Below are 15,896 nucleotides of genomic sequence, written 5' to 3' on the forward strand. Positions count from 1 at the left end.
AGCCACGCTATATATAGCATTGTGTTTACTGCCACTCTGTGTACATGGCTTAGCCTGACTATATAGCATTGTGTGTACTGCCACTGTGCACCTCGCTCAGCCACGCTATATATAGCATTGTGTTTACTGCCACTCTGTGTACACCGCTCAGCCAGACTATATACCATTGTTTACTGACACTCTGTGTACACGGCTCAGCCTGACTATATAGCATTGTGTGTACTGCCACTGTGCACCTCGCTCAGCCACGCTATATATAGTATTGTGTTTTCTGACACTCTGTGTACACGGCTTAGCCTGACTATATAGCATTGTGTGTACTGCCACTGTGCACCTCGCTCAGCCACGCTATATATAGCATTGTGTTTACTGCCACTCTGTGTACACCGCTCAGCCAGACTATATACCATTGTTTACTGACACTCTGTGTACACCGCTCAGCCAGACTATATACCATTGTTTACTGACACTCTGTGTACACGGCTCAGCCTGACTATATAGCATTGTGTGTACTGCCACTGTGCACCTCGCTCAGCCACGCTATATATAGCATTGTGTTTTCTGACACTCTGTGTACACGGCTTAGCCTGACTATATAGCATTGTGTGTACTGCCACTGTGCACCTCGCTCAGCCACGCTATATATATCATTGTGTGTACTGCCACTCTGTGTACACCGCTCAGCCAGACTATATAGCATTGTGTGTACTGCCACTCTGTGTACACCGCTCAGCCAGACTATCTAGCATTGTGTGTACTGCCACTCTGTGTACACCGCTCAGCCAGACTATATAGCATTGTGTGTACTGCCACTGTGTACCTCGCTCAGCCACGCTATATATAGCATTGTGTTTACTGCCACTCTGTGTACACCGCTCAGCCAGACTATATAGCATTGTGTGTACTGCCACTCTGTGTACACCGCTCAGCCAGACTATATAGCATTGTGTGTACTGCCACTCTGTGTACACCGCTCAGCCAGACTATATAGCATTGTGTGTACTGCCACTCTGTGTACACCGCTCAGCCAGACTATATAGCATTGTGTGTACTGCCACTCTGTGTACACCGCTCAGCCAGACTATATAGCATTGTGTTTACTTCCACTCTGTGTCTGCTGGGCCTGGGAACAGTAGTACACCGCTCACCCGCCACTGTATAGCATTGTGCTCTGTGTCGCTGCTGGGAATAGTGGTACACCGCTCACCCGCCCCTGTATAGCATTGTGCTCTGTGTCGCTGCTGGGAATAGTGGTACTGTATAGCATTTCTGTACTGCCACTGTACTGCTGCCAGTCAGCGTGTACTGTAAGGATAAGTGAAATGTGGAAGAAATCCGGTGAAAGAGGAAGGGGCAAGGGAAGAGGTGTTTCCCCTGACGGTTCACGTACAGGCCACAGGGGAGCACCCAAGAAAACCCACTCAATACCGCCCATGTTGTCCAGGACAACAACCCTCACAAATCCAAAAGAACAGGACCAGATAATTACTTGGATGACCTCTCAAGCGTCCAGCAGTGGGTTAAGCAGCACCAGCACATCACGCATGAGGTCCGAGTCCTCAGCCAGTTACAAGGAGCCAGTGGGCACAAAGCTGACACAACCGGCAGCGACACCACGCACACAACTGCCAGATAACTTATAATAATGATAAAAATTACCTCAGGACACAATGGGGTATTCGCAGGAGCTATTCCCAGCCCAACAAACTTCCACCTTTCAAAGGTCAATGGAGGAACAGCCAGAAATGTTGTGCCCGGATTCACAACCATTAACTGTGGGAAATGCACCGCGCACTGAAATACAAGGCGAGTCCGAGGAGGACTCGGAAACCCAAATCCCAGAGCAAGTTGGGCAGGAGGGGTTGCAATTGCAGGAGGTCGGCCGACAAGATCTGGAAGACGACGTTGGAGTGAGCTGCGCAGAGGTTGTTCTGGGGAGCTCTACTCAACGGCGGCGGCCCCCCACAATGACATATGACGAGTTTGAGGAGATGGAAGAGGAGGGTATGGACAATGTGGACATAGACCCAGATTTTGTTTGTGAACGAGAACATCGCCGTCGTAGCAGCAGCACAGATGAGTCTGTTGAAGAACCCACTGCTGCACGAGTTCGCCTTGTGCCACAAGGTAGTCGGCGCGCAATTTCAGGCACCACAAGCGTGGAAGTTCAAGTGAGAGGCAAAAGAGGAGCAAACAGAAATCGCCAGCAAGGAGGCAGGTGCTCCAAAGTCTGGGCTTTCTTTGAAGACTGCACTGAGGATGTTACCATGGCGATTTGCAAGGTGTGCAAGACCCGCCTGAGCAGGGGGAAAAGTATTAACAACCTCTCCACCACCAGCATGAGCCGCCACATGCTATCCAAACATCCCACTCTGTGGGCAAACGCGGCAGGACAGGGTACCAGCAACACTGCCTCCCTTGGGTTCACCAGACTCACCACCAGACCCGCCTCAGCAGCAGCAGTAGCCCAGCCATTGCGTGGTTCACAACATTCACAAACATCAGACGACGCTGACACTGTCACTTTCCGGAGTAGTGCTCTTGAGGTCTCCCAGTGTTCATCAAACACAACAACCAACAGCCCTTCCGTGTGCAGCGCTACGGTTCAGTTGTCTGTGTCGGAGATGTTTGAGCGCAAGAGGAAATTGCCAGCAAATGACCCCCGGGCCGTGGCAGTAACAGCCAGCATAGCCAAGCTTCTGGCCTGCGAAATGCTGCCATATCGAGTGGTGGAGACAAACAGCTTCAAGGGCATGATGTCAGTGGCCATCCCACGTTACGTGGTTCCCAGCCGCTACCACTTTGCGCGCTCTGCAGTGCCTGAGTTGCATGAGCACGTGGTCAGCAAAATAACCCGAAGCTTGAAGAATGCTGTTGCCTGCAGGGTTCACCTCACCACTGACACTTGGACGAGTGCGTTCGGACAGGGTCGATACATCTCCCTTACCGCGCACTGGGTGAACCTTGTGGAGCCTGGCAGCGATTCCTCACCTGCTACGGTGCGGGTGTTGCCCACGCCGCAAACAGCTGCACCGCCGTCCCTCCCACTGGATAACAACAGCAGCACCTACCTCTCTGACTCCTTCTCCTCCAACGCATCTCAAAGCTGTACCTCATCCGGAAACGCTAACCCAGTAGCAGTAGGATCGTGGAAGCAGTGCAGCACAGCTGTTGGCATGCGTCAGCAAGCGTTGCTGAAGCTGATCTGCCTTGGGGATAAGCAGCACACAGGGGAGGAAATTTGGAAGGGAATAAAGGAACAGACGGATTTGTGGCTGGCACCGCTGGACCTGAAACCGGGCATGGTTGTGTGTGATAATGGGAGTAATCTCATTCGCGCTTTAAGGTTGGCTAAGCTGACACACATCCCTTGCCTGGCGCACGTGATGAACCTAGTAGTTCAGCGGTTCCTGAGGACATACCCAGGCGTGGCCGATCTTCTGTTGAAGGTGCGTCGAGTGGCCAAACATTGTAGAAATTCCAGTACTGCTTCGGGGGCACTCGCCAAGATGCAGGAGCGCTTCAATCTCCCCCACCATCGCTTGCTGTGTGATGTCCCTACGCGCTGGAATTCTACGCTGCACATGCTAGCACGCTTTTGTGAGCAGAAGAGTGCAGTGGTCCAGTACATGACGGCGCAGTACCGAGGCGCATCCGGACAGCTGCCAAGCTTCTGTGGATCCGATTGGGCCAACATGTTGGACCTCTGCCAAGTCCTCCAAAATTTTGAGCAATCCACGTTGCTTGTGAGCAGTGACAACTCTTCAGTCAGCATTACCATACCACTGCTGTGTTTACTGAAGAGGTCAATGTTGAAAATCAAGGAAACAGCTGTCATGATGCAACTGGGGGAATCTGAAGGAGAAAACGATCAGCGTGATGGTACCAACATCAGGCCATCCGCCTCAGGGAACGCTGGCCCCAGCAGCTATGACGAAGAAGAGGAGGAGGAACAGCTGGAGTTGGAGCAGGAATTTCATGCCACCACTGACGAGGGCCAGAGCGGTGCACGTTGGACTTCCACAATTCAGCACGAATGGTCAGCAGAAGCAGACTAGGAGGAAGGTGACGACTATGATGCATCACAACAACTATCACAACGCTCACAAGAGGATGATGAGGATTCTGGTAGGACTCTGGCACACATGGCTCAATTCATGCTAGACTGCATTGAACGCGACCCACGCATTGTGCGCATTCTGGACAACACCAATTACTGGGTTTATACCCTTCTGGATCCACGGTACAAACACAATGTTCCAAAACTGCTTGAAGAAAGAGTCAGACAGGTCAAAATGGAAGAATACCAGCAGGCCCTTGTGGAGACTTTAGAGAGGAGATTGACATCCTCCCCCTCCTCTAGCCAGTTGTACGCCGACAGACTGACTTCCACAAACCCAGGACGACCAGGAGGGCAGCAAACAACGCAAGCCGCAGCTAGTGCCCAAAAGGGAATGGTATCGGCAGTGTCCTTGGAGTGGTAAAATTTTCTGACACCCATGCAGCAGCAGCCCACTGAACAGCAAGCGTGCAGATCCACCTCCAACACCGATCGCCTGGAGAAGATGGTCAAGGACTACATGTCAGATGACGTAGCTGTGTCGAACAATCCATCTGCACCCTTCAACTATTGGGTATCGAAGCTAGACACCTGGCACGAACTGGCAATGTACGCAATAGAGGTGCTGGCTTGCCCGGCAGCCAGCGTTATGTCGGAACGCTGTTTTAGTGCTGCCGGAGGCATCGTCACAGATCGGCGTATCCGCCTCTCCACAGAAAATGCAGACCGTCTGACTCAAATTAAAATGAATCAATCCTGGATTGGAAATGACTACGCAACACTCCAGGACCCCAACCAAGTAACATGACCAATGGTGTATCTGGGATGGTGTAGCGTTTCCGGTCCCTGTTTATTGAACCTCTCATCTGTATTACATTTATGACTGCATGGCGGCAAAAAGCATTGCTGCTATATCCGCACGCTTTTTGTCCTCATGCAAGGCCTGGGTTGTTGTGTCTCAAAAAGCATGGCATTCTCCTCCTGCGCCTCCTCCTGTTCCATCACGTCTGCTGCTGCTGGGTTAGCGTTGCCGCGTGGTCCCTGTTTATTGAACCACTTATCTTTATTACATTTATGACTGCATGGCGGTACAAAGCATGCTATCCGCACGCTTCTTGTCCTCATGCAAGGCCTGGGTTGTTGTGTCTCACAAAGCGTGGCCTTCTCCTCCTGCGCCTGCTCCTGTTCCATCACGTGTGCTGCTGCTGCTGCTGGGTTAGCGTTGCCGGTCCCTGTTTATGGAACCTCTTATCTTTATTACATTTATGACTGCATGGCGGTACAAAGCATGCTATCCGCACGCTTCTTGTCCTCATGCAAGGCCTGGGTTGTTGTGTCTCACAAAGCGTGGCCTTCTCCTCCTGCGCCTCCTCCTGTTCCATCACGTCTGCTGCTGCTGGGTTAGCGTTGCCGCGTGGTCCCTGTTTATTGAACCACTTATCTTTATTACATTTATGACTGCATGGCGGTACAAAGCATGCTATCCGCACGCTTCTTGTCCTCATGCAAGGCCTGGGTTGTTGTGTCTCACAAAGCGTGGCCTTCTCCTCCTGCGCCTCCTCCTGTTCCATCACGTCTGCTGCTGCTGGGTTAGCGTTGCCGCGTGGTCCCTGTTTATTGAACCACTTATCTTTATTACATTTATGACTGCATGGCGGTACCTCATGCAAGGCCTGGGTTGTTGTGTCTCACAAAGCGTGGCCTTCTCCTCCTGCGCCTCCTCCTGTTCCATCACGTCTGCTGCTGCTGGGTTAGCGTTGCCGCGTGGTCCCTGTTTATTGAACCACTTATCTTTATTACATTTATGACTGCATGGCGGTACAAAGCATGCTATCCGCACGCTTCTTGTCCTCATGCAAGGCCTGGGTTGTTGTGTCTCACAAAGCGTGGCCTTCTCCTCCTGCGCCTCCTCCTGTTCCATCACGTCTGCTGCTGCTGGGTTAGCGTTGCCGCGTGGTCCCTGTTTATTGAACCACTTATCTTTATTACATTTATGACTGCATGGCGGTACAAAGCATGCTATCCGCACGCTTCTTGTCCTCATGCAAGGCCTGGGTTGTTGTGTCTCACAAAGCGTGGCCTTCTCCTCCTGCGCCTCCTCCTGTTCCATCACGTCTGCTGCTGCTGGGTTAGCGTTGCCGCGTGGTCCCTGTTTATTGAACCACTTATCTTTATTACATTTATGACTGCATGGCGGTACAAAGCATGCTATCCGCACGCTTCTTGTCCTCATGCAAGGCCTGGGTTGTTGTGTCTCACAAAGCGTGGCCTTCTCCTCCTGCGCCACCCTCCTCCTGTTCCATCACGTGTGCTGCTGCTGGGTTAGCGTTACCGGTCCCTTTTCCTGGAACCTCTTATATGTATTACATTTATGACTGCATGCCGACAAAAAGCATGTTACCTGTGCAAAGAAAACAGACATTTCCCGCATTTAAAAGACAGTTTTCCCTTTGAAACTTTAAAATCGATTTTCTCAAAAACTATAAGCTCTTTTTGCTAAATATTTTTTCCTCTTGTACCCACTCCCAAGGTGCACATACCCTGTAAATTTGGGGTATGTAGCATGTAAGGAGGCTTTACAAAGCACAAAAGTTCGGGTCCCCATTGACTTCCATTATGTTCGGAGTTCGGGTCGAACACCCGAACATCGCGGCCATGTTCGGCCTGTTCGGCCCGAACCCGAACATCTAGATGTTCGCCCAACACTAAATACCAGTTGTCTGGCTCTGGCAGCCCTACTGATCTTTTTTGGCTTTAGCAGGGTCTGAATAATGCCATAAACAAGCATGCAGCTAATCTTGTCAGATCTGACAATGTCAAAAACACCTGATCTGCTGCATGCTTGTTCAGGGTCTATTACTAAAAGTATTGGAAGAAGAGGATCAGCATGGCTGCCAGGCAACTAGTATTGCTTAAAAGGAAATAAGGAAATAAGTATGGCAGCCTCCATATTCCTTTCTCTTCAGTTACCCTTTAAGGGTCCTTTTCCACTAGCCAAGAGTCATTTTTCTGATCGCAACAACATTGCAGCATTTTCCAGTAGTGCAATTTGATTTTTTTTGTGAAGACCAATCACTGGCCTAGAAAATTTTTGGTGCAACTGGACTCTATACCCAATAGTTTACTGTTCACTGCACAATCGCCGTAAGGAGATTGAAGGATGCACAATTGCATTGCAACACAATTTTGCATGCGATTGGACATCATAATGGAAAAACAGCCTTCATCAGCAAAGTTTATTCCTATTTGAAAGCAGACAACTCCTCCCCCCATTTCCCTGGCCACTCAAAAATGAAAAGCATGCCAATCTGAAGGCATTTCAGGGACAATGCTTGGAGCACTAGGATTGGATGGGAAAATATGAGCCACCACAATTATGAGCAGGATGTACTCTCATCCATACAGTTAGATAACTGTAGCATCTCCAAAAAGCTTGTTATGTATGTGGATCTCTTTATATTTGCACTAATGACCTAAGCCCATGGTCCATCCTGCGTTCTGTTCCAACGGCTGTCAGTGCAGGGCATGCGCAGTAGCGCAAAAGAAATGACATAGGGACAGGACGCAGGGACACTTGCCTTTTATTAGGTAGGATAACAACAGTTTCTTAAAATATAATATTTCTAGTGCAGCATTCAGTTAATGAGATCTTGGGCATACTGTCAACTTTCAAGGTTTTATACAATATAAAAACACATTTAAGGCAATTTCCAAGTGTAAAAAAAAAATAAAATTGTTCAAACTAGCATCGCACACAGCACACGTCTTTCTGCCGGATTCAGTCCCTGTAGAATACAATCCAAGTGTGACAAGAGATGTTGGCCCATATGCAATTAACTTTTTCTCCGGAGTTTTCTCCTAAGAGATCATTTTGTATTTTTAATACTTTTTATGCACTCTGCAAGTGAATATGTACCAAAAATACTGTAGGTGAAAAGGTGCTATGAACATTATTCAGAGTATTTGCTTGCTGATGCGGACCCAAACCTAACATTTTGTTATTGCAGAACATTTAGTTGCCGCACTCTGACACATACAAAGATAAATAAACACTTCTTCAAGCCAATGAGCATTTCAGTGCATGCTTTTCACCCTTCTCTTTTCATTACTAGGGTTATACAGGTGGCAGCCTATAGCAATTCCTCCTTTGCCGGACACCAGCTACTCCACCAGTTATATGGAAGGAAGGGAGGAGTTCCTCCAATAAATGTAAAATATTTTATACTTGTCATCATGCAGCTGAAAAAAAGCTGATATTTATTATTATAATTTAGAAAATAGATTTTATTTCTGAAATCTTGTCTTTTTAATTTGGGTCCACTTTAAAAGGCATGGCCCGAACTGCTCGCAGCGAACAGGCCATGGTCATTTCCGCATTCATCATACTACGCATTACTGCACAGACGCTTTCCCAGTGGCCACATGCCTGCAGCCGGGAGTGCTCTGCATGACATTGTGCTTATGCGCAGAGCGATCCCGGCTGCAAGGACTCACAGCCAGTGTTTGCGTAGTAATGCGTAATATGACAAACTAGCTGACCTAAGCTCGTTTAAAAACGGGCTCTAGGTCTCTTCACTCCGTCAGTCAGTGCGCACGTCCACCCGCCCGACTCCCTGGTCCGTCCTCCTGTCCCACCGGTTGTCTGTACTGTGCACAGTACAAAAATCCACGGAAACACAGACAGGGAAAGGATGACGCAGGAACAGTTAGGTTTTATTGTATAGGATGCAGAAATGACCCCGAGGTCATTCCCCATGGCCTGTTCGCTGCGAACAGTTCGACAAACAGTTTGAGACATCACTATTTACAAGTTGTGAAAATATCTTCTAGGAGAAAACTCAGGAGAAAGTGAATTGCATATGGGCCCTTATATTTAAAGCTAGGCACACATGCTAGACAACAGCCAAGGTGGAGGGTCTCAGATGAGAAATCAGCATGTGTGTAGGAGTCCCACAGCATCGTCTAAAGATCCAACATACGTTACACGATCTTTCATCACAATGATGCTGGACTGTCTCCCAAGTTCATCATACATTGTTCCTCCTCCCTCCTCCATAGAACCAGACATATTGCTAGCCCTGTACAGCACTCGACCCTGAACTCTCCCATTCCCTGTAGGCGGCAGAAATTGTGCATGTGTACCTAGCTTCTAATTTTAATTATCTTCAATGTACAGCTCTGTGCTAGAGCTGCAAGGATTGGTAAGTCATTAGAGGTCAGAAACTCCACTTCACCAATGTAGACTCGGCCAACCTAAGCCTAGCCTAATAGGTGCTTCAGAGCTGGGGGCGGGCCATGGCAATGCAAGTGGGAGTGGCTATAGAGCTTTCAGAAAACTTCAGGTAAAAATTGCTGCGGCAGTCTGCTGCGGATGGAGGCGGTGTCTTTTCAGAACTCTAATGATTTACAGGTGAGTGGGTAGTTATTGCCGCTGACACCCACTGATCCTTGCAGCTCTAACACCGAGCTTTACATTAAAGTGGAACTGTCTTAAAATTAACAATGTATAAAACTCCTTTGTTTTACAATATTCATACATACATTTTTTTTAGCCTGTATTTGCGCATTGTATAATCTTTGCTTTCCCTGATTTACATTCTGGAATTTATCACAGGTGGCAAAATCTTTAGTCCTTTCATGTGATCTCTGTGGAATGTTTATTTACTGGGAGTTCTGAAGCCCGTACAGATTTTACCTGGAAAAGAAAAAGTTATATGGAAGGAATAGTGAAAGGGGGCCACACAGGTGACTTGGCGGCCGATTGACCATCCAATTTGATTATTATAATCAAATTTGATAAAAATCTGTGAATGCCAGACAAAGCGACAAATTTCAGGATGGAAATTGTTTGCCTGGTCGATCGCGCATGCTACAAGATGTTGGGCCAAAGTTGGTTGTCAGGTGTGCGGCGGTATGGCAGACGATTCTGGAGCGAGCGTCAAAACCCCCGCTACTGCCACCGCAATGTATAAATGTGCCCCCCCCCATATTACCTGTCCGGTGTCAGCCTCCACGCTGTGTCAGCCCATCCAGGTTCCGCATACACGCTAGCGGGCTGATGTCAGGCGCTATGCGCCGCTAGCATGTACAGGTGTATGCGGCTCTTAGAACCCGGCGAGATAGATGGAGGCCGCTACAGGACAGGTAATGTATAAATGCTCACACTGGGGGGGGCACATTTATACATTGGGGCAGCGGTGGGCTCAGCCGATTCCCTGAAGATTTCATGCTGAAATCGGACGGGAATCGGCTTGTAGTATATGGGCAGCTTCGACAAGAGACTAATAGATCTCTAATCAAATTTGATTAGAGATAAATTGGTCTCTGTCAAATCTTCCCATAATCATCAGGTCTATGGGCACCTTAAAGTGAATGGGAACCGCATTTAAGAAAATGCGATAGATACTTACCCAAGGAGAGGGAAGGCTCTGGATCCTATAGAGCCTTCCGGCTCCTCTCCTGGTCCTGCCGTTCCGGTGCTGGCTCGCCCGGTAGCAGTATTTGACTAAATTAGTCAAATACTGCTTTACCCAGCCGAAGGAGGCTTCAGAAGTCTTCAGGGAACCGAGTGCTCCTGAAGAAGAGCGGCCCTGTACTGCGCCTGCGCAAGCACGCTCTCTTGCACGCTCACGCCTGTGCAGTATGGAGCCTTACGTCTTCGGGAGGACACGGCTCCTGAAGACTTCCAAATACCCTTTCGGCGGGGGATTGAAACGGGGGGGGGGGGGGGGGAGAGCCAGCACAGGATAGAGAGCAACGAGAGAGGAGACGGAAGGCTCTATACAACCCAGAGCCTTCCTTCTCCTTAGGTATTTGCTTCATTTTTTTTTTTAAATGCGGTTTCCATCCACTTTAAGGGCCAGCTCACAGAGACTTTTCTAAGCAACAACTGCTAGACATAATTGAAACAGTTACAAGGCATAATATGCTGCTATTTTCTTTTAGCTCGCCACACATTACGTGAAGGTCTGCTGGCCCTTTCCTGTCACAGAAGTTATAGTTAAAAAAAAGCCTAAACAAAACGTTTTCTTTCGTATTGACCCCATTTTTTCCACTTTTCTATTCTTAAAGGGACCCTGAAGCAAAAAGGCTGCCACATTTAATTTCTAAGCAATACCAGTTGCATGCCTGTCCTGCAGATCCTCTGACTTTAATACTTTTAGCCAAAGAACTTGAACAAGCATGCAGCAGATGAGGTGTTTGACAATATTGTCAGATCTGACAAGATTAGCTGCATGCTTGTTTCTGGTGTAATTCAGACACTACTGCAGCCAAATAGACCAGCAGGGCTGCAAGGCAACTAGTATTGTTTGAGGCTGGGTGGACACATAGCAGAAATGCCAGCGTTGCATAAACCGCTGCTTTTTGCCGCTAATGGAAGTCTATGGGCCGCAGGGAAACGCGTACAAAAAAACGTGTATGCATTTTCAAACCTGAGTTTTTTAAAAAAAAACAATGGTTCTGTTGCATAATCATAGACGCATCAAAAATGCAGATAAAGAAAGTCAATGGGACCGCAAGTTTTCCATGCGTTTTATATGCGTTTTCCCCCCAAAATATTTTTTTTCCTGTATTTCCGCTTCCTGTTGTCTTCTTAGTGATCTGCATACATGGAAATATGCAAACACATGGAAAAAGCATATGCGTTTTGTATATGTGAACTGCAAACTTATTAAAACGCACACAAAACACTTTAAAGACGCATCGCAAACGCACCCATTAACAAAATGACAAAACAGCCTTTCATTCTATGTTATGTGTGCTCCCAGCCTTAAAGGGAACCTTAACTAAGAGGGATATGGATGCTTCCTTTTAAACAATACCAGTTGCTTGTCAGTCCTGCTGATCTCTTTGGCTGCAGTAGTGGCTGAATCACATACCTGAAACAAGCATGCAGCTAATCCAGTCTGACTTCAGTCAGAGCACCTTATCTGCATGCTTGTTGAGGGGCTGTGGCTAAAAGTATTAGAGACACAGGCTCAGCAGGAGAATCAGGCAACTGGTATTATTTTAAAAGGAAAAATCCATATACTTCTCAGTTTAGGTTCCCTTTAAGGAAAATATGGCAGTTTAGGTTCCCTCTAACTACTCTACGACCGCTCCACGCCAATGGGCGCGGCGGCAGCCCCAGGACAGCCTAACGCCAATTGGCGTCAGGTCCTGGAGCCGGCTACTGAAGGAGATCGCGCGCAGGCTGCATGCGCATCTCCTTCTTGGGGGGGGGGGGGGGGGGGCGGAGCTCCGCCCCACCTTCAATTCATTACTCGGGAGGCTGTTAGACGGCATTATCGCTGTCTATTAACATGTACAGCGTTGCGATCGGCAGCAGCGCTGTACTGGGACACGGCTGTCCCCTCCATAGTCTGGGCAGTGATCGACTGTCATAGGCTGAAGCCTATGACAGCTGATCACCCTGATTGGCTGGCAGGGGAGGGAGGGAGCAGGGGAAACCAAATTAAAAAAGGCCATTTTTATGAAAAAAAAAAAAAAAAATAAATAAATAAATAATAAATATTTATGTAACAAAACAAAAAACTTTGGAGCAATCAGACCCCACCAACAGAGAGCTTTGTTGGTGGGGGGAAAAGGGGGAGGTATCACTCATGTGCTGTGTTGTGCGGCCCTGCAGCTTGGCCTTAAAGCTGCAGTGGCCAAATAGGGAAAAAATAGCCTGGTCTTTATGGGGTTTAACACTGCGGTCCTCAAGTGGTTATCTTGTGCACTGTCATCTCACCTTTCTGCCTCAGAAATAGCCGTTTCTGTTTCATGGCGGCTGCTATAGATGGCCAGAAATCCTGATTACCGACTGACAGAATTCTATCTTTCAACAATACAGATTTCCAATTCCGCAGAATTCCTTGGAAATCTGAATGGATTTTTTTTAATTTTTGTTAATAAAGTTAGGTAATTAAAAAGTTGCTATTTGCAGAATCCGCTATATTTTGTGGATGTACGCCGATATGCATACATCCAAATCCATGAATTGGACCAATCAGAGATTGCAGTGTGCCGCAGAAATCAGAATACCGCAGACATTTTAGCTCAATCACAATACTCGGAAGTATTGGACCAATCAGAGAATGCAGAAGTGTACCGTGGAAATTGGAATACCGCTGAGCGGCCTACCAGATTCCCTGCCTCCGTATCAGACAGTCCTTATGTCCCAATCTCCTCCACAGTCTTCACCCTGTGTAATCAGATGAGGGGTGACAAGTGTGTCGTCCCAGCACCTGGTTGCACTCTGGCCTTAAAGTGAATCCGAGGTGAGTGATATGGAGGCTGCCATATTTACGTTTAAAAAAATACTAGTTGCCTGGCAGTTCTGCTAATCTACGGTATTTGGCTGCAGTAGTGGACTGAATTACACCAAAAACAAGCATGCAACTCATCAAGTCAGTTCTGACAATATTGTCAGAAACCCCTGACCTGCTGCATGCTTGTTTAGGGTCTACGGTTGAAAATATTAGAGGCAGAGGACCAGCAGGGAAGCCAGGCAACTGGTATTGCTTAAAAGGAAATAAATATGGCCGCCTCCATATTATTTTCACCTCAGGTTCCCTTTAATATGCACAAGGTTTAAAGACTGATAAGTAAGAGGCAGAGATACTAGAAGAACCCACAAGGCAAATACAGGCAACGAAGGAGCAGAAAAGTAGTCGTTAAAGCAGGGGTCATACACATGAGATCAATAGAAACACAGTACCAGGGAACAGGCACATTTCGGTCCAGGTGGCAATGTTCCGGATAATCAGATACAGGCAGAAGGTCAAACCAGGCAGCATTACAGCGAAATCAAAATCCAGGCAAAAGGGTTGATACAGGCAGCAGTCAGAGGACGGTCAGAATACAAGGCGAGGTCGGTTTCCAATCTCAGAATTGATAACTCTCAGAAGCACAACTAGCAGCAGCTAATACTATCATAGGCAAGAATACAATGATCTGAGCAGGCTTATATACAACACACCACACCTGCTAGCACTAATCAGAAACCACACCCTGCAGATCACTCACGCATAGCAATGAGCAGTGATCTGCAGTAATCAGCATCTGCGACATAGGAGGAGGTGAACACGTCTGTCCACCTCTTAGGCCTCGTTCACATCATTTAGCGCAGATGGCTGTGCGATCGGAACGCATCGCGTCCAATCGCACGCCATCTGCGCTCCTATGCGCTGCGCTGCAGATCCCATTCATTACAATGAATGGGATCTGCGCTGCGATTCCCAAAAATGCGTGCAGTACGCAATAGCGCAATCGTGCTGCCACGCAGCGCATATGATGGGAACGGTAGAAGGGCTGTCTATGCCCTTCTACCGTTCTTGCGTGTCGCACACTATATGCGCTGCCAAACTGCGCACGGCAGCGCGTATAGTCTGAACGAGGCCTTAGGCCTCTTTTCCATGAACTGTTGAGCTGTGTGCCAGTTGCCAGGCAGCAGCGAGCAGTTACCAGGCGGTAGCAAGCATTTGTGAGAGTTTGAGAGGCATTTCACTGCCTGTAAACAGTTAGTGTAAAAGAGGCCTTAGGGCTGCTGTCCACCTCTTAGGGCTGGTGCACACCAGAGTGGTTCTGAAGCGTTTTTTAAAATGCTTGCAGGGGGAAAACCGCTTGGCTGATGAAAGTAAATGGGACACCAGAGCGGCTCGTTTTTTCCACAAACGCAAACTCAGGGGCTGCAGCATTTTTAGATTTCTGAGACGTTTCTGCCTCAATGTTAGGTAAGTATAGGAAAATGGAAAACCGCTCTGAACACCGCTAGATTAGAGCTGTTTTCCAGGCGTTTTTGTTACAGAAGCTGTTCAGTAACCGCTTTTACTTTAACAATATCTGATATCTGCTACTCAAAAAAACGCTAGGCATGTTTAGAAAACGTCTCTAAACATGCCTAGAATCGCTCTGAAATCTGCTCCAAAAACCTCTAGCGTTTTGCGGATCTTCTAGAGGTTTTTGGTGTGCACTGGGCTTTAGTGAGCACATCCTGAGCGGCTTTCCACATGTTCACTTTAGTGCCAGAAACTGTGTCTTGCAAAGCCTGTTCACTGGAACAGCCAGACTTTGCAGAAAGCACGTCTGCAGGTGAGCTGGAGATGCCTTTAAGAATTCAAACTTCCAGATTGGCTTCCTGGAATGCAAGGTTCCCTGCAGACTTGCAAAAAAGGTGAAATCATGACAACCGCTGACATTTTAGGGCAATCACAAGACTCAGAAGTATTGGACCAATCAGAGAAATGCAGAATACCATGGAAATTTTAGGTCAATCACAAAACTCAGAAGTTTCCGACTCTTGTGATTGGCCTAAAATTTCAGCAGTATTTGAATTTTCCAGTGGCGTTCCTACTGTAGGGCGCAGGGGGGCGTGGCACACCGGGTGACAGACAGCTAGGGGGGTGTCGCCACGACCCCCCACAGCAGCAGAGCAGGAGGGGAAGCAGCGCTAGAAGGAGGGGCAGTGGGGGTAGCGGTGGGGAGGGGGGACATATCCCCTCCCCCCCCCTCCCTCACCTGGGACCTAGTGTTGGGCGAACACCTGGATGTTCGGGTTCGGGAAAGTTCGCCGAACATGGCCGCAATGTTCGGCATGTTCGGGCCGAACCCCGAACTCCCCGAACATCCCGCTTGTAGGGGCCCTATGGGGTCGCAGGCATAAGGGGGGAGCATGCCCCGATCGCGGGGGGGGGTCGGAAATTCCCCCCACCCCCTCCGCTAGCGCTCCCCCCTCTGCCCGCTTCCCCATACAAAAGTTGCAAGAAGTACCTGTGTCCGGGTGGTAGTGGGTGGCTGTCTGGCTGGCAGTGGGCGGCACTATGCAGTGACTAAATGAGGAGGAGGAGTCCGG

General features: G+C 48.3%; 1 protein-coding gene across 16 annotated transcripts in view; it reads right to left on the reverse strand.

Annotated features, from left to right (window-relative positions):
- The window catches only part of LOC137542461 (bactericidal permeability-increasing protein-like), a 353,798-nt gene that overhangs the window by 262,221 nt on the left and 75,681 nt on the right, over positions 1 to 15,896 (reverse strand). Inside the window, exon 3 of one of the 16 annotated variants that reach the window (XM_068264378.1) lies at positions 9,602 to 9,755. The exons of the other annotated variants lie outside the window; for them this stretch is intronic. The gene's annotated coding sequence lies outside the window, so the exon portion shown is untranslated. The remainder of the gene's footprint in view (positions 1 to 9,601; positions 9,756 to 15,896) is intronic. 16 annotated transcript variants of the gene reach the window in all.

Source organism: Hyperolius riggenbachi, chromosome 12 (assembly GCF_040937935.1).
Source record: "Hyperolius riggenbachi isolate aHypRig1 chromosome 12, aHypRig1.pri, whole genome shotgun sequence".
In the NCBI taxonomy this organism is placed as follows: Eukaryota; Metazoa; Chordata; class Amphibia; order Anura; family Hyperoliidae; genus Hyperolius; species Hyperolius riggenbachi.